The sequence below is a fragment of the Mastomys coucha genome, unplaced genomic scaffold (genome assembly GCF_008632895.1).
Source record: "Mastomys coucha isolate ucsf_1 unplaced genomic scaffold, UCSF_Mcou_1 pScaffold22, whole genome shotgun sequence".
NCBI lineage: Eukaryota > Metazoa > Chordata > Mammalia > Rodentia > Muridae > Mastomys > Mastomys coucha.
The window spans coordinates 147,658,334-147,677,900 of record NW_022196905.1 but is presented as its reverse complement, the minus strand read 5'-3'; the positions used below and the strand labels follow the sequence as shown (position 1 = coordinate 147,677,900).

At 39.1% G+C, this 19,567-nt stretch overlaps 1 protein-coding gene and 1 pseudogene across 1 annotated transcript in view; both read right to left on the bottom strand.

Moving 5' to 3' along the window:
- LOC116068856 (zinc finger protein 431-like) overlaps positions 1-19,567 on the bottom strand; it is a 193,800-nt gene that overhangs the window by 141,418 nt on the left and 32,815 nt on the right. The window lies entirely within an intron of this gene.
- LOC116104726 overlaps positions 13,569-19,567 on the bottom strand; it is a 20,808-nt pseudogene continuing 14,809 nt past the window's right edge.

The window sequence follows — 19,567 nt, the reverse complement described above, 5'->3', positions numbered from 1 at the left end:
AAGAATCAAAAAGTTCCTGGATACAGAACTAACTCAAAGAAATTAATAGTGCTCTATATATGTAATTAACAGACTGAGAAAGAAGTTAGGGAAGACAATACTCGTCACAAATAGCCGCAAATAAAATGAAAATATTTTCGTGTAACTCTAACCAAGTAAGTACAAAACTGGTAAGACAAGAACTCCAAACTTCTAAAGAGAAATATCAGAACATGGGAAGATCTCCCATGTTTGTGCATTGGTAGGATTAACAGAGTGAAAGTGGCATCTGACCAAAAGCAATCTACACATTTAATACAATCCCCATCAAAAGTCCACACAATTCTTTACAGATCTTGAAAGATATTTATGCAGAAAAAAAAAGGATAGATAAAACTGCTGAATTTCTAGAGGTATAATTGTTCATTACTTCAAGCTTTACTATACAACAATAGTAAAAAATACTGCATGATATTGGTATAGAAACAGACAGATTGATCTATGGAATTGATATGATAGTAATAAATACTGCATGGTAATGGTATTAGAAAAAGACAGACAGATTGATCTATGGAATTGAATATGAGCCCACACACCTATGGACACTTGATTAACCAACAATAGAGACAGAAAATGTCAGAAAGACCAAATCTGTTCTTTAACAGCAGTTCAGCATTGAACTGTTTTTAAAGGTGAGAGGACAGACAAACAAATAAAACTCTGTCTGACAGACACCAAGCAGCAGGCACAACAATTGTACAATATTATTTCAAACTACACACTAGGACCATGTTATGCATGTACATGAGCTGTCTGTATTCCATCAAGTTCTACTGTTCTCTGTGACAGTGAAATAAGTAACTAGAGTCCCTAACTTCAAACCTTCCACTCTGGAAGGTGGGGTTTCTAAACATTGAGGATGATTCAGGAACCTGGCTTTCTGACACCAGGGAAAGATTAAAGTAACAGAAGTTCATTGCTAGTTTAGTACTTTGCTACTTGGTAGTTTGAGGGAGGACCAGAGCCCAGAACTTTCCAAACTTCATCGTTTCTGTTCTATTGACTGGGTTGGAGAAAACCACAAATGACACAGGAGAAGGATAGCAGGTAATTTTAGAAAATGGTAAGGAAAGATGTTACAAGAAATTAAGACACCCAGAGGGCTTAATACACAGTACTCTATCTATTCATTAGAAGAGGAGGTGGCCTTACTTGGGGAAAGCAAATTATTTAAGAAGATAAACATTTGTAAAGTATGTTAAACCTACAATAAATGCAAATGTGCACTGAAGTTTGAAACATTTAATATGAATAAAGAGAAGAGAAATGTCTTAGAATTATTTCATGCAGCTCTATGGTCTCCGTCAACACACAGTGTGGCTTTGTTTTTTTCATGTGAGTTGGGTTGGGCTGGGCCAATGAGGCTGACTAGCCAGTGAGGAGTGCAGTGGAGTTTCAGGTGGCATTTCAGGAGAGCAGACCTCTTCCCAAATCTTACAGCTCTTATGACAGAAGCTCTGGGAGGATGGAGTAGTTTTCACCTTTAATCCTTCTGGATAGGATTCTTATATACAGTTTTGGGATAGGTCAGGTTCTGACAGCAGGTAATTCTCATTGGCTTAGTCTGGGAGCTTGGGGAAACCTTATTTGCATGTGGGAAGGCTTGGTGCTGCTCAGATGTGACTGATGGCCACACACTCTCTGCAGGGGGCTGTGGGAGGGTGTAGTTGCAACAAGAGCAAGGGGCCCAAGGGGTGTAGCCGAACACCACCCATTTCTTGCAGGAACAGTTGCCTGTCAGGTCTCTGGGGTTCTCAGCCTGAGCTCAACCAGGGACCAGGCTAACTATCACAGCTCACCATCCCACAACTCCCCCTTTTTCTTTTTATAAGGGAGAGGTGTCATCAGAATAACTGTCTCCTATGTTGGGAACAGCTTGATACTGAACCAAGACCTGATTGGTAGTGATTTTTGCAATGCTACTCATCTGCTGCTTTAGAAATTGAAGGACACAGGATGCAAAGAGAAGCAAGGCTCCAGTGGCTAGTATGGGGCCAAGGAGGGGAAGAATCCAAGCTACTAAGGGGTTAGAGTACCAAGGGGAAGGGATATTGGGAGTATATCATGCCCGGAGATTTCCCTGGACCTCTTTGAGTATTTGTATCTCTTCTACCAGCCCAGATTCATTGACATTCCTCCTCCAGAAAAACACAAGTCCCTCCTTATTCTGTAGTCAGTAAGTTCAGGGCTCTCCGGTTTTGGAGAGCAACTCCTGCTAAGGAAGTTATCTGACGTTGAAGAGACTCAAGGCTGTCTGTAGTGGAAGCCATTGCCTGGTCAAGTTGTCCTGGAAGTCACTGGCCAGATGTTGTATTTGGACAAGGGCTGCTCCAACTGTTCCTGTCGCACCGAATGAGACAGTAAGACCTAGTTGAATGAGCAGAGGGATGAAGATATCTCTCTTTTTTCAGCTTCCTTCCATATGCAAGGTGAATTCTTCAGGTTCATTGAGATAAACTTGGGGGACAATTATCATGGGGGTGCAATGAGGGGGGTTAGTACAAGCACCTGTAGTGCCATTGAACCAGGGAGGACAGGAGGGTTAACACATACTGATTTGGTGATGGTGATGTCACAGACACATGTAAGATGGGGATTTGAGAAGGGCCCTACAAAGCAAAGAGAGGGGGGGTAGGTCAAAGACAGGAAAGTCCTGTGCTTTCTTCATGGGTCCACGGAGGTCATGAAGGGAAATGTTAATGGGAACAGCTGCTAATAATGGCAGGGGGATAGAAGCACAGAAAAAGCATTGGGAGGAGTCGGGGTGGGCTGTTAAGGGAAGGAGGCCGATCAGCTGCATATTGGATGTATTATAGCTATTAGAGGGTAAGCTTGTAGCTCCTTCTGAGACAGATTTTCCTGTTGGATAATATTAGCATGGGTAAAGGCTGATTTGGAGGCAGGAACAAACTCTCGGGAGATGTGCAGGTCAACCACTTGGTATTTGGCATAGCCATTGGGGTAAAGTTTACCCAAGATTCCACTCCGCCAATGTTCATCCCATGGATCACTGATGGAAAGATGAAAATGAGTTTTAAGGTTGGTGAGCATGGTGCCTCCATGACTGGTGGATTCCATTCTGTAGCTCTAGTATATGAAACCTCCATGTGTGGGGACTTCCTGGAGACATTCACCTGTGTTTTGGTAAGGAAAGCAGAGAAAAGGACTGGGGATAGTGGAGATGGAATCTGCCTGTAGAGGGACCTCAATCCTCATTCGATGTCCTTCAAGTGGACAGCCATGTGTCCCTATAACTTTGTTGTGTCCATTGTAGGTTTCCCTAGCATGGAATCTCCAGTGGTGCATGTTGGGAAGCCTAGGGAGAGGCTGGGCAGTAGCAGAGTTAGCATGAAGAATGACAATGACAGCCAAGAGAACAGAAGAGAAGGGGGGGCTTGTGGAGGGCATGTGGCCTGGGCAGCAGTCATCAGATCATGAATGTCCTTCCAGGAGATCTTGTTGTTCTTCTGGGTGTGCTGTTTCTTCTGCCTCCTCCTCTTTTTCTTCTGTCCTTGATCTGCCAGTGAGAGGCAGGCCATCTTCTTGGTTGGTGGGGAGGTGTCAGATATTTCTGGCTGGAACTCAGATTGGCTTAGGCTGGTCCCGTGGAAAAACACAAACCAAACACACACACCTGGGTTGTAAGGAGGGGGTTCTAGTCCCTTCCAAAATCAATCCAAAGGATATCCCCATTGTACTAGATGGGGGTGTATTAAATTTGTGGAGGGAGATAGATGTTTGGAGTTTTTGTAGATGTTAAATATGTTTAGGGCAGTCTGAGCCATCATTAATTGTATATTAGGGGGATAGGTGGTTGTCTTTTGTTTTAGGAGTTGGAATTTTAGAGTTTGATGTATTCTATTATTCCTTGGCCCTGAGGGTTGTGGGGAATTCCCAGGTGATGGACAATTTCCCCGTATGTGCAGAACGATTGGAATTGAGAACTAGTGAAGGCAGGGCCATTATCAAGTCTCTATCTGTTGAAGAATGCCCACAACGGCAAAGGTGGAGAGCATATGATGAATTAACCTTTTTGAGTTCACCTGTTTGGTCTGTAGCCCATATAAAATGTGAGTATGTATCTATGGCGACAAAAATATATTTCTGCCTACCAAATAGGGGAAAATGAGTGATGTCAATTCACCATAAGGGATTGGACTTAAGGTCTCAGGTATTGGTGCCCATTGCTTGTAAAGCTGGGGTGGTAATGAGGGATGCACAAGAGGAGCATGTCTTTTTTACTTCTATTTGAATAGATGGACATATTTTATTTGGAAAACACTGGATTTTCCCACGTTTGTAAGATTCTACACTAATAGACTAGTTCAATAATATATATGTGAACCTTCTGTTTAGGGAAAAATAAGACCAGGCTGATTTATTAAGGCAGCCTATTTTGCTAAGTTCAACTTCTTATTCCTACATGGCTCTGTGTCTAGGTCTGAGTTGGGACCTAGTTCTCTCAACTATAACAAAGGGTGACTTTACAAATCTAGCTAAAATATTTTAAAGATCTGTGACTTACAAAGCAACAAGGGGAAATGAATGTATGGGGCACTGCCCTTTAGGAAGAAATAACAATCCTTTGAGGATGGTAGAAGTACATCTGGAATTTGAGAAGGACAGTGTTATTGCAATTTCCACCTCAATAAGCCCATATAAAAAACAAACAATCCAGTTATAATAATTGTAACTATATGCTTAGTTTGGGCAGATACAACACTATACTAATTTATTCCCCAGCTATAAGACCCCTTTACTAAGTATGATTTCTAGTGGCCACATGGTTCTTGTCCATCATGCTTCCTCCTCTTGGATCCTTTCTCCGTCCCCTCTTGTGTTCTCCTTCTCTACCTGCCCCCATTACTGAACCTCCAGTTCCACCTTTCCCCACCTTGCTGAATCACAGACTTTAGCCTTTATTGGCCAGTTAATATGGGGAGAAGGTTCAGAGGAGATCACCTGAGTACTTGATGGAATGCTGGCCTAGGGCAGCTCTCCTGAAGAAGCAGAATTAACATCAGACTAGGAGCAGCATCCACAACAGGACTGAGCAAAACAAGGAGTGTTGAATGAGATATTTGGAAAGGAGAGTGCAGTGGATGAGCAATTAGTGTATACAAGAGGGGATGGGAGACTTCACAGGACATTCCGAGGCCTAGGGGAAAGAAAGTCCAGATGAAGAAAGAAGGAATGAGCAAGTGAAGAATGTCAGCACCTGTAGGTTCTCTGTGGGCACTCAGCAGACAGAGGAGGCAGCCCCATGTGGCTGGAAAACATGGACAGAAAGCAGAAAAGCCCCCTCCAGAGGGCTTGAAGGGCCTTGAACTCCACAACTAACACTTGGGATTTCTATCTGTAAGTCACTCTGAGCCTGGGAGTACCATGACTTATTCTTTCTTTCATAAGAAAGGCCCTGGGAATAGAAGGAAATCATAAAAATGAAGTAATTAATCAATTAAAAATTTAAAAATAATTGGAGAGGGAAAGAAAGTTAAGTTTAGTCTATTATATAAAGGAAAGCCATCACTATTACAGAAAAGAGAATCTGTTTGAATAAAAAGGTTACCACACATGCATGCCTACATATCTAGAGCTTGGGAGGCTAAGGCTGAAGAGTGGAGAGTTTGAGACCAGCCTGAGGTACATACTGAGACCTTGTCTCAAAAATAAAAATGAAAGACCAGAAAAGAGAAGAAGTAGACAAAAGGGGGAAGAGAAAAGATGGGAGGGAAGGGGACTGGTTTCAAGTGGGGGTAGCTCTTATAAATTAATCATTGAAAATAATTGTAAACAGTGCCAAAGTTTACAGAAAGGGTAAGAATATGAAAGCTACATAAAAATTGAGGATTTGAATGTAAGAAAAGCAATTTTGCTTGTGTTTGACCTCACATACTTGTTGTAACATACTGGCTCTGCTGTATTTTACAATTAATAGTAATTAATGCTAGTAAAATACAGAATATGTTTTGGAAATCAAAATGCTTTTTTTTTAATGCTTCAGACTTATTAACATAATTCTGGGGAACACATAATTTGATGGTACTATTAGTTCCTCATTGGAAGAGGTGTTTTTTGTAATAAAAACACATTTGTCTCATGCTACTGTCTTAAATTTATTTTTCTTTTTGAGTTTAGAATATATGTTTTGATTAGAAAACTGAACATAGGGGGACTAGAAATGGCTCTGGTTAAGTGCACTGACTGCTCTTCCAGAGGTCCTGAGTTCAAATCCCAGCAACCACAAAGTGGATCATAACAATCTTTAATGAGATCTGATACTTTCTTCTGGTGTGTCTGAAATGAGCTATAATATACCAACAAATAAGAAATAAATACAACTTTTTTAAAAGAAAAAAGAGAAGAAAACTGAAGATAGAATGTTCTTTTAACTTACTGAAAAAAATAGCTGATGGACAATAATAGTAATGGAAATATAGTTACAGAGAAATAGCATCTTCCACTTTAGCAGGACACCTACTAAAAGGAGTAGAACTAGAAACAAGAAATTGGGGACAAAGGGTATTGCCCACTTCTACAGGACCCCGTGGGCATAGGTCTTTGCTCTCCTAAAGCTGCCATCTACACAGCATTACAGACTGCTTTACAGATGGTACATGGCACATGAATATTTCTACTTCTGGAACCCAACAGAGATTGTCTGTCGTTATTAAAAAAGTCACATATATTTCCAGCACAGAAGCACTGGAAATACTAAGTCAGGGTGCCAGGTTAGGAGTCTGCTAAGGTTCACAGATGTCCATTCCTTGACTGCAATCTTCTTGCTGTGTTTCATGCCAGAAGGAATACCGGAGCTCTTGGGGTCTCTTTTCTAAGGCTAGAACCACTCTCATGAGTACTACATGAGAAATACATACTTGTGATTGATAATCTGCCAAACACTCATAATCACATTACCCTGTGGTCCCAGTTACCATAAACAGATTTCAGGAGGACATAAACATTCACTCTACAGCACAGAGGATCTAGTATTTCAGGGGCTCAAACTCAAAACTGAGAAAGAAATTTGAGTGTCTCAGTCTTTGGAGAAGGCTGGCTTAGGGTCTAACACTGACAATGTAGAAACAGCAGATGTTTCCTTGGTTAAGGCTTAGGCTAGGCAGATTTTTCCATGTTTATTCCTAAAAAATACACTTCTAGAAAGCTATGTGATGGCTAGCAACATGGCTCAGAGAGAAAAAAAAACACTTACCACATAATCTTAAAGACCTGAGTGCAAGTCCCGGAGCTCATGCCAAGCTAAAAAGAACCAGTTCCACAAAGTTGTCCTCATCTTCACACATGTGGACACACATATGGATGTGTCCGCACATTTATCATAGACTATACACACAATAAAAATGAATAATTTTTGTCAAAAAAATAAAAATAAATGTAAGCTAAAGGTCATCAACATTCATGTACAGAGAAACAGCATGCATAAAGCTTGGCGCTGTTGCACTGGAGTCCCATCATGCTTTCCCCATGGATAAGGGATTACTAGTACTACTGAAGGACAGAGGACAGTACAAAAATACATACCGAACACACCAGACTTAATATGCTTGTGCACACACACAGTCCAAAAGGAGAACATGGAAGCCTCATTTAATCAAAGCTTCCTTAGTAAGTGTGATTTCCATGTATGTACAATTTTCAGTCAACTAAAACTTAAGTACCAAAATATTTTTAGTTAAAGCTGCTTTATATGGGAATATTTCTACAATGAGATAATCCCTATACAGCATAGAACATAACTCCTGGCACATAGAGTTCAGTAAGTGTTAGTAATTTTTAATATTAATTAAATGTACTATAGGTAATAATAGATATTAATTACTTAATGAGGCTGTGAGCACAGGATATCTTGGAAGTTACCAGGAATTCTGGGGTTGTTGGCTCCCACACAAAACAGCTCCAATATGAGGGATGGCTAATGGTGGGACTGGCAGTCAGCTAATACTCACTCTATCAAGCTGTCTGTTATTGTGGCTGTCAATGGGTCTATATATCGACATTTGTCTGACTATTTCTCACTTCACAATTTCCTAACACTGAGCTTCTTTGAGATGAGACACTGAGTCAATTAAATATTGGAAATACATACAAACAAAGACTGGTCTGTTTAACCTATCTCAACCCATTTCCTGATTCTTCAGAAACCCTGAAGTTTCCAGAGTGTAGTCTGAGAGTCTATCTCAGTGTGATGCTGCATACCTACAATAATAGAAATCAAGAGGTTGAGGCAGGAGGATTGCAAGCATGAAGCCAGCTTTAGCTACATAGTGATACTCTGTCTCATAAAATAAAATAAAGGAACAGTGAAGAGGAGGCCAACCTGCCCTCAAAATTTCCTATACCCTCAGTTTGGATCCCAGGAAAACCTAACTAAGAAGGTCCCCAAAGTCAAATGGGTAGTGTCTTAGTTGGGGTTTCTACTATCATGAAAAGACACCATGGCCATAGCAACTCTTATAAATGAAAATATTTAGTTAGGGCTGGCTCACAGTTCATAGGTTTAGTCCATTATCACCATGGTGGGAAGCACGGTGGCATGCAGGCAGACATGATGCTGGAGAGGGAGCTGAGACTTGTACAACTGAATTAGCAGGCATCAAGAAGAGAAAGGGAGCAACTAGGCGTGGCTTGAGCATCTGAAATCTCAAAGCCCACCCCACAGTGACAAACTTCCTCCAAAATGTCCTCATCTCCTAATAGTGCTACTCCTTATGGTCCTACAGGGACCATTTTCATTCAGACAGTCAAAGGTATGTAAAATTTGCACAGCTTAAAATATGTGTGTGATTGATACCCACTGTCCAGGAAGTGGGATGGAGGGAGGCATGGCATAGAGAATGTGCAGACTGAATGTTTCTGGGCAGCTATGATTTGAAGACTAGAAATACATTCTTAAGTAAATAGTTTGCTCAGATGTCCACATGTCTTTGACCCTTTCCTTTAGAATGCAGAATTGACATTTAATCAAAATTCTAGACAAATAAAAGACCCCATACTGCCATGCTGGACTTGTAGTATTTGCTTGCCTAGTCTATCCTTTTCTCTTAATCTTTCAGCCACATCCTTTAAATATCATCTTCTGAGAAGAGACTTATGCATTTGATTCTTCTGATATCACACAGGCACAGATAGAAAGGAGGAAGAAGGGCAGTGGTAGCTGCCAGTGAAGAACAGGCCCATTATTGACAGTAGGAGTGGTGTGGGGCCTGGTCATTTCTCTTCCTCCTGAGAATCCTATTTTAAAAAAATATCTTCCTCATGACTGCAGCAGACTTTCACACGTAAGACATAGACCAGCACCCAGTGTATCAGTGACATGTAATGGCTTCACTTTACACATAGGAATAGGGGAAGTAGTAGATTGTGGATGTAGTAGAATGCCTTGGGCCGGACCAACCTTGGTCCCTCAAACTGAGGAGAATCAGGGTCCTGGTATCAGGTAGACAAAGAATTGGTGATATGACACACTGACGCGGACACAAGGGAGTGTTGTATCTCAGTGTATCTTCTCAAAATGAGCATCAGGCTTTTATAATCAATACAGAAGACAAAAGGAAGTTAGATAATACATCATTCAGGATAATTGACAAGAACCAGGCAGTGGCCACATCATAGTCAGCTCCATGTAAAGTCAGCTAGATCTTAGCAGCCAGGTGTGAATAGAAAACCTACTACCAGCCAGCCCTAGGTAAAATATGTTAATCCACTGGGCTTGTTAGAAGTATGCACCAGGGGTCTCATTCTTGCAGCTCCTGGGAGTGACTTCAGCTGTAATTTTAAGCATTTGTGACAGATTTCCATTTGGTGGGGGAGACCACCAGCTTCCCTCTCATATGTAGTCTGCCATATACAAATGCAATGAGAACTTTATATTTACTTTGTTGTCAGTAAACTTTAATGTCTGATCTCTTTCACCATCTATGGAGGCAATAAGTAACATCCTTGTGAAATTCCAAGCTGAGAGTCAGCTCAGCACTGATTAGGATTGGTTGGAACATTGTGTGGGGGCTAGAAAACAATGTTCAATCTAGCTTGGCTATTTGCAAATAGCCTTGGGGCACCTCTAAGCCTTCTAATAAAGAAAGCACACAAAACTCTCCATCGACTATCGCAAGGAGAAATCTGGAACACATCCAAGTTAAGGAACACAAAGAATTCCAGAAGACTAGCTTCCTTGAAGCTCAGGAATCCACCTGCCTCTGCCACCAAAGTGCTGGGATTAAAGGTATGCACCACCACTTCCCGGTGCATTTTTATTCTTAACATAATTTCCCAGTATCACTATATTCATAATTTAGTTAATTACTTTAATTTAATTTTCTTTTTTTTAAGTACATGTTCTTTTTTTAATTTTTAATTTATTTATTTATTCATTTTTTGGGTTTTTTTTTGGGGAGGGGGTGGTTTGAGACAGGGTTTCTCTGTGTTGCCTTGGCTGTCCTAGAACTCACTCTGCAGACCAGGCTGGCCTCGAACTCAGAAATCTGCCTGACTCTGCCTTTAAAATTAATTTTCTGATAAGGAACAAATTTGTAGTAGATCAAGATGACTAGAAGGGAGAAATATGCATTGCACTCAACAAGAGTTTTCAATAGCAGACTCTGTTAACTGTGAAGGTGCATCTGAAAGCTGCTGTCTTAACTTGCTGATAAAAAATTAATTGCTGAGGACACTCCAGAGAAATTACTCTTTTTAATTTAATGTTTGCTAGTGCAAATTTCAGGAGATAACACATTGAAAAGGTAGTTGTATGGTATAATGTGCTTGCTGGGAGTTAGATCGTCACTAATACTGAGCAGTCACAACAATGTAGTAGAGTTAAGCTTTACTCAATACACTTAGAATTGTGTAGTAAGAGCACAGAATGCAGACACATCCTCCTTATACTATAAATCAGTTTAGATGTTATATATATTCAATACAATGTTGATTCTAAGAAAACATATTCAATTATTAGGAAATCATGATCTCTGCATGCACAGTAAAGACCAGAATTCATTACCTGTTCATCTGGCAACATTACCAAGGAGAAACAGTGCAAGACCTCAGAGACCAACATAGTTCATGCTTTGTATGATGGAGAACACAAGAAGGAAAGCTTTAAGCATAACCCACAAGACTTTTCATTCCCTGCCCATCACTAACACAGCCAAAGGCACTCTGGACATTACGTGTTCTTCCTATGAAGCTTCCAATTTCTGAAGAAGCTTGGAATTAGACATTTCAAAAACTAATAGTCACGTAACAGTGACCTTTCTGGATTTGGTTCAATGCATCAGCAGCAGATCCCATGTTCTGATGCTCTTTGGATATGGATGATGGTCTGCAAAGACTGCCATATGAATCTTAAGTTTTGTTTTTCTCTACTCTAGCCAATGTGTCTAGGTTTAAATAAACACTATCTGAAGCTAGAGGGAAACACCTTGGAACCCTTTCTTACACCTCTTAACACATTGGGTATTGTTCCAAAAGCAGGGGTTGCAACCCTGGCCTGTTGGCCTGGCTGAGGCTCTCTCTCTTCCTGGAGGCAGAAAGCCTGCTGCTGAGGTTCAGGTCTCTCTTCCCCAGGGTTGACCTGTTTGCTGCAAGGCACCTTAATTAAAAAGGAAGTCATGAACAAATGATTTTTTTTTTTTTTATTGTAGGAAGGCTAGAATGTGCTGGTTAAGTAGAGAGAAAGAAAGGAGAGGAAAGAGAGAGAGAGAGAAAGGAGAAGAAAGCAAGAGAAGAGTACAAAGAGCAGAGAGGAGAGAGAGATCAAGAAAACAAGAGAGTGACAGGAAGAGTAGGAGAGTAAGAGAGCAAAAGTAAGAGCAAGAGGGGGCAAAGTAAGAGAGAGGATGTAAGAGAACAAGAGTGTGAGGAGAGGCAAACCGCCCCTTTTATTGTTTGGGGTGTGGCATGTCTAGCTTGTGGTCAGATGACTGTGTATAGGGTCCAGTTAGAATACTGGGAGCTTGGTCCAGATAGAAAGCACTATCTGCCTGATAGAGCACACATCTCCTGCAGGGGCAGCTCTGAGGGGTTTGGGCTGAAATTTGAGCCATTGGTCTCAGGAGCTATCACTGAACTCCTACCATCACTTGTAAACAAATTTACTTTGCTCAGTGGGTCTCCGGAGTTCCCAGGTGGCCACTCTACTGGACTCTGGCTGTCAGAACTGCCTACTGACCCACAATTGGGGTTGGTTCTTGCAACCAAGGATTACTGACTCTGTTAAGAGTACCTCTTGGGGTGTCCTTTTCTGGCTTCAGAATGCCTTTACTGTTCTTTAAGCTCTAGTCCCTCTTGTCATTTTGATGCCTCTTATTGTCTCAAGCCAAACAGCCTGCTTTATAACTAATGCCTAAACTTACTCCATACCCCTATAGTAGTGGGCTTCCAGGAGGTAGCAAAAGTGGAGGCACAACTGTACTCTTTGTGTTTACTCTTCAATATTTTCATTACCCTAGCAATTTCCCAAAGATTAGACAGTTAATTTGTTGCTTGTAAAACCTGGGCATGATATACACACCTATAATCTCAGCCTTCAAGAGGTAGAGGTGGGAGGATTTTAAATCCAAGGCTACTCTAAACTACATATGAGATTCTATGTTAATACATCACTGTCCTCAGGGGGGAAAAAAAAGAAATGGGAAGGAAAAGGAGCTGTAGAAGAATATAGATGAGGAAAAATGCAAGGAGAGAAGTGTGACCTCCCACAGCCTCAAGTGAGCTGAACCAGACCTCACCCTTGCCACAAAGCTGCTAGCCCACTTGGCTGGAGTTCCTTAGATAAACAAAGCCCTTTTGTTCTGCCACTTGCTGCTAGGAGCCATGCCCTGCTGAGCTGCTTCTCCTGCCTTCTGAACAGAACAATAAGATGCTAATTTGGCCACAAGATCCTGGCTTATTGGGGGATGGGTTTTTCCCTGCCTATATATTTCTCAGATTCTAAAATACACATAGGACCTTGACCTTGATCAGGAACCTCAATATAGTCTGGTTATTTCTCTCGCCGTCAGATTCCCCCTTTTTCCAGGCCCCTGCCTTTTCTTCAGGAATTCAGCTTGTGTAGTCACAGGCAGCTACATAGAAGGAAGAAAAGACTATTTAAAACATGTTATTTCTGTTGTCAAACATGCAGAGAACTATGTGCTTGCCAGTTTCTCTCCAGGTTGGTATCTTTGATGCTGTTTGTCTTCATTTGGGTTTTATTGCTGTGAAAAGATACCCTGACCACAGCAACTCTTATAAAGGACATTTAATTGGGGGCAGTGTACATATTCAGAAGTTCAGTCTATTATCATCAAGGCGGAAAGAACAGCAGTGTCCAAGCAGACATGGTGCTGGAGGAGAAAAGAGTTCTACATCTTGATCAGAAGGCAGCCAGAGGACTCTTCTGCCCTGGGTGGAGCTTAAGCTTAGGATCTCAGAGTCCACCAGCACAGTGACGTACTTTTTCAAACATCACATCTACTCCAGAAAGAACATACTTCCTAATACTGCCACTTGCCATGGGCCAAGTATATTTAAACTACCACATCTTTCAAGATCACTGTAAAGACTTTACAACATTGGTTATATTCATAGGGATACTTTTTAGTATGTGCTCTTTTATGTAGTTGGAGGTGACTTGATTGTGAATAGGCTTTACTATATTGTCTACATTTGTAAGGTTGCTCTCCAGTATGTATTCTTTTATGTATTTGGAAATAACTTGGATTTGCGAAGGCTTTGCCACATTGATCACATTCATAGGGCTTCTCACCAGTATTTGTTCTTTTATGTTCTTGAAGAGTACACTGGTATCCAAAGGCTTTACCACACTGCCTACCAAATTGGGGAAAATGGGTCACATCAATTCTCCATAAGGGATTGGACTTAAGGTCTCAGGTATTGGTGCCCATCGCTTGTAAAGCTGGGGTGGTAATGAGGGATGCACAAGAGGAGCATGTCTTTTTTATGATTTCTATTTGAATAGATGGACATGTTTTATTTGGAAAACACTGGATTTTCCCATGTTTGTAAGATTCTACACTAATAGACTAGTTCAATAATACATATGTGAACCTTCTGTTTAGGGAAAAATAAGACCAGGCTGATTTATTAAGGCAGCCTATTTTGCTAAGTTCAACTTCTCATTCCTACATGGCTGTGTGTCCTGAGTTGGGGCCTAGTTCTCTCAACCATAACACAGGGTGACTTTACAAATCTAGCTAAAATATTTTAAACATCTATGACTTACCAAGCAAGAAGGAGGGATGGAAGTAGGAGGGACTGCCCTTTAGGAAGAAATAACAATCCTTTGAGGAAGGTAGAAGAATATCTGGAATTTGAGGGTGATGGGTGCCTACTAAGGTCCACAGATGTTCATTCCCTGACTGCAATCTTCTTGCTGTGTTCCCATGGCAGAAGGAGCAGTATTGGAGCTCTCAGGGTCTCTTTTCTAAGGCTAGAAGATCACTCATGAGTACTCTGTGATGGACACATACTTGTGACTTGATAATCTGCCAAATGCTCATAATCACACTAAACCGTGGTCGCAGTTACCATACACAGATTTCAGGAGGACATAAACATTCACTCTACAGCACAGAGTAGCTAGTATTTCAGGGGCTCAATCTCAAAACTGAGAAAGAAATCTTCATGTCTGGGTTTTTGGAGAAGTCTGGCTTAGGGGTTAATGCTGACAATGTAGAAGAAGCAGATGGGTCCCTGGTCAAGGCTTGGTCTGGGAAAACTGTTCCATGTTTATTCCTAATCAATACACTTCTAGAAAGCTAGGTGAGGGCTGGCAACATGGCTCAGAGAGAAAACGAAGCACTTACCACATAAACCTAAAGACCTGAGTGAAAGTCCCAGAGCTCATGCCAAGGTAAAAAGAACCAGTTCCACAAAGTTGTCCTGATCTTTACACATGTGGACACACATACGAATGTGGACACACATACGAATGTGCCCACACATTCATCATAAACTATACACAATAAAAACAAATAATTCTTGTCAAAAAACTTTAAAAATAAATGTTATATAAATACCATATTTTAGTGCATTGTGGTCCAGAGAAAGGGAGAAACTAGTCCTGGCTTGAGCATCTGAAACCTCAAAGCCCACCCCACAGTGACAAACTTCTCCCGAAACGTCCTCACCTCCTAATAGTTCCACTCCTTATGGTGCTATGGGGGCCATTTTCATTCATACTGTCACAGGTAGGAAGAAAATATGTGTGTGATTGATACCCACTGTCCAGAAATAGGGGTGGAGGGAGGAATGGCATGGAGAATGTGCAGACTGAATGTTTATGGACAGCTATGACTTCAATACTAGAAATACTTTCTTAAGTAAATAGTTTGCTCAGATGTCCACATGTCTCTTCATTTGACCCTATCCTTTACAATGCAGAATTGACATTTAATCAAAATTCTAGAGAAATAAAAGACCCCATACTGCCATGCTGGACTTGTACTAGATGCTTGCCTAGTCTATTCTTTTCTCTTATTCTTTCAGCCATATCCTTTAAATCTCATCTTCTGAGAAGAGACTTATGCATTTGATTCTTCTGATATCACACAGGCACAGGCAGGAAGGAGGGTGGGCAGTGGTAGCTGCCAGTGGAGAACAGGCCCATTATTGACAGTAGGAGTGGTGTGGTGCATGGTCATTTCTCTTCCTCCTGAGAATCCTATTTTAAAGAAATCTCTTCTTCATGACTGCAGCAGACTTTCACATGTAAAACATAGACCAGCAGCTAGTGTATCCGTGACATATCATGGCATCACTCTATACATAGGCATCACTCTATACATAGGGGAAGTAGCAGATTGTGGATGTGGTAGAAGAGACTGTGGGTGGGTAGTAGGTGTGAGAATCACAGTCTCTTGCTTCCACCAGGATCTCTATTTCTATTTTTCTTCCACAGTATTGAATGACTCATTCCCATTCTTTCAGTTCCTCTTTGTTAAAGCTTATGTTTTCTCCTGTTGAACTTGTTGAATAGAGTGCAGCATTCCTAGAAGAGTCTATTTTCTAGTGTCACCTTGTGTCCAGGACAACTTAAGTAAAACACAAGTGGAAGAGAGTGCTGAAAGTACCACTTCGTAGCTTCTACTGAACCAATTTCATATGAGATGATGATAAAAGATTAATTCTAAGAAAGGTGCTACACTGTGTAAGTAATTTCCTTTAAAGAAAGGTTCATGTGATGCACATTTCATTAGAAAAATATTATATATTATATATAAATACATTTTAAATATAAAATATTTAAAATAAAAATTAAATTAAAAGTAATTTCACAGTTTTTAATTTTAAAAGAAAATTTTTTCCAGGTGAGTCTTTGAAGCACATTTTCAGTAGCATATTCCCAATGTGGTCAGTATTCTAGTTGGAGGATAGGTTATCCAAACTTGCCCAATTACATGTATTTTGCATGACTGTCCTCATACAAGGGAATATGATCTATATTTTAGGTGCTACCTAAAACATCTATGTAACATACCATGTTCTTCAAATAGCCATAGAGCCCTTTTTTTTTGCCACCTCAAATAAATTTCACCTACCTTCTTAGGGAGGGAAGACAAGAATTCTCCCTTTTTTCTTTTGTATGGATTTTGCATTTTTATTCTTTTTCATTATTATGTTTAAAGATTTATTTATTTATTTATTTATTTATTTATTTATTTATTATGTACAGTGGTCTGCCTTCACACCAGTAGAGGGTGCCAAGATCACATTTTAGATGGTTGTGAGCCACCATGTGGTTTCTGGATATTGATCTCAGGACCTCTGGAAGTACAGTCAGAGTATGCAACCTCTAAGCCATCTCTCCAGCCAATTTTTTTTCTTTGTTTGTTTTGTTTTGTTTTTGGCTTTTCAAGACAGTGTCTCTCTGTGTAGCCCTGGCTGTCCTGGAACTCACTCTCTAGATCAGGCTGGCTTCAAACTCATGAATCTGCCTGCCTCTGCCTCCCAAGTGCTGGAATTAAAGGTATGCACCACCACTGCCCGGTGCATTTTTTTTCTTAACATAATTTCCCAGTATCACTATATTCAGAATTTAGTTAATTACTTAAATTTAATTTTCTGATAAGGAACAAATTTGTAGTAGATCAAGATGACTAGAAGGAAGAAATATGCATTGGACTTGACAACAGTATTCAAATGTGTGCATCTGAAAGCTGCTGTCTTAACTTGCTAATAAAAAATTAATTGCTGAGCACATTCCAGAGAAATTGTACTTTTTTTTAATAGAGAATACAAATTTTATTCTGTGAGTGGGATATAATTTAAAATAATATCATGAAAATTATTTAAAGGTTGTAGATTAGTTGACCTTCTTCATGTATAAATTTAAACAGAAAAATTATTTTATAGCTGAAAATGAGTTCAGAAATTGACAAGTAAAACAAAAAAAATTCTCAATTTAAACTTGGTTTAAGTCTTAAATTGAATGAACAATTGTCATAACTGTCTCTGTTCTTCAGGTGGTTTTAATTTCAGACTTCATCTGGAATCTTATAAACGTAAGGAGTGGATATCTCTTTATTGCTTGTATCTACTGTTTGAGGTACTTGCTAATAACTGATTGAATGAATAACCTCATGCTTTAAGAGCTGACATCCTATTTAGGTAGAGAGGGAGAGAGCATGATGAACAGGACAGTGAAAGAATATAGTAAGGAGAGAAAAAATTAAGAATAAAGGGTAGAAGGCAATGAATTTTGAGAAAGACATTGTTAATATATTTGTCTGAAACTGTAGTTCCAGAGGATTTGATGACACTTCTAGATTTCATGAGCATTCTCAACATTTACATGTGCATGTATTTAGACACACACATAAACCAAAATAACATTTTCTTTTAAAAATGTGTACCAAAATAACAGAGATATGTGGTTCATAACCACAAAAGAGTCAATTCATCTGGAATATAAAATTATCATAGAGATTTCCTTAAGGATGAACCTTTGAAGTACATGAAACAACACTCATAAAATTAGGAATACTACCTACCAAAAGAAATATTAACACATTTTTGCTCAGCTGTTGATAAAATATCTAGAAAGGATAAATATAAACTTTGCTGGCTATATTGACATTTATGGAACATTGTACTTTATGTCTTCAGCAATTTCCAGTAACAATTTCAGTAATATATTCAGAAAAAAGTGCTTTTAAATTCACACGGCTACAGGTGCCAATCCTTGTATAGGGTCATTGTAGACCAGATGTGCTTTGAGAGATTTAAATGTGCAATTGTTCATAAAACATGTGCAGTGATGTATAGTGAATGTAGTCTCATTTTAAAATCTCCCAACAAATAAATAACTAGATCTTTCATTTTAAAAAGCCAAATGCATCATAATAGTTAGTTATGAATTTTGCAACAGGAAATGATCTTGGACTTAATGCTTAATGCATTGGACTACTAATATGTAATGCCTGAAACTACATAGTGTTCTTTATTTATCTGAAACTAGAATATCAATGTATTTACAAAAAAGTTGACATTAAGAGGTTAACAATGGTCATCTTTAGTCCTTAACCTATGCCCAGCTGTTTGTTTATAACTGAAGCTACTAGGAAATCAGTGCTAATGTTCTATCATATAATACAGTTTGAAAATTTCTGTCAAGATACTTAAACTATATGAAAAATTTTTAGTTTATTTTCACAGAGGATTTGCCTTCAAATGCAGTTTGATATAGATGCTATAGTAAATTAGGAATAGTAAAATTATTAAAATATTTTTGTGTATTTTTAATCAAGAAATACCCAGAAAGTATTATAACAGTGTACAGGAAGTCTGGAAGTTTGCATATTTTTCAAAGGAATAATGAAGGTAATGATCTGTAATAGTCTATCATAGAAGAATGAAATATCAAATATTTGTCTATTATTTTAACCATTATGTGAACTGTTCTGTCTGTTTTATTATTTAAATGATTGTAGCACCAATATGCATAAATTATATTCATTATTTTCACATTTCATTTTATGAATCTATTTTCTTTTTTTCAAGCTTGATATTTTTTATTTATTTACTTATTTTTAACTTTTAATGCATTATGAAGAGAAAAGTAACATGACTTCAATTTATCTGAATTTGTTAACATTTAAAAACATATTTAACTAAATAGAATTAAATCACATTCTTGTTTCCCTTTTGTACCCCAACTCCTCCCAGAGACCCCCCTTCAATACCTACAATATTTTTTGTCATATTCCTTAAAAATTTATAAAATGTTGTAACAAAATAAGTATTATAAAAGTTGTTTGACATAAAACAACAATCAATTTAATAGTCTTATGTAGACACTCGTCTACAACAATAGGGAAATACATTTTTCTCAATATAAAATTCAAATAACTACAAACATATTAACTGTATACTTAAAAATAATACATCACTACTAGTATTTTCTAAATGAACATAAGTATATAAAGCCTTTTGTTTTGTGAAGTAAACCGACCCGCAGTTTCACTTCATTCCGTGGGTGATTCACGAACAGGGGAACTCGAGATTC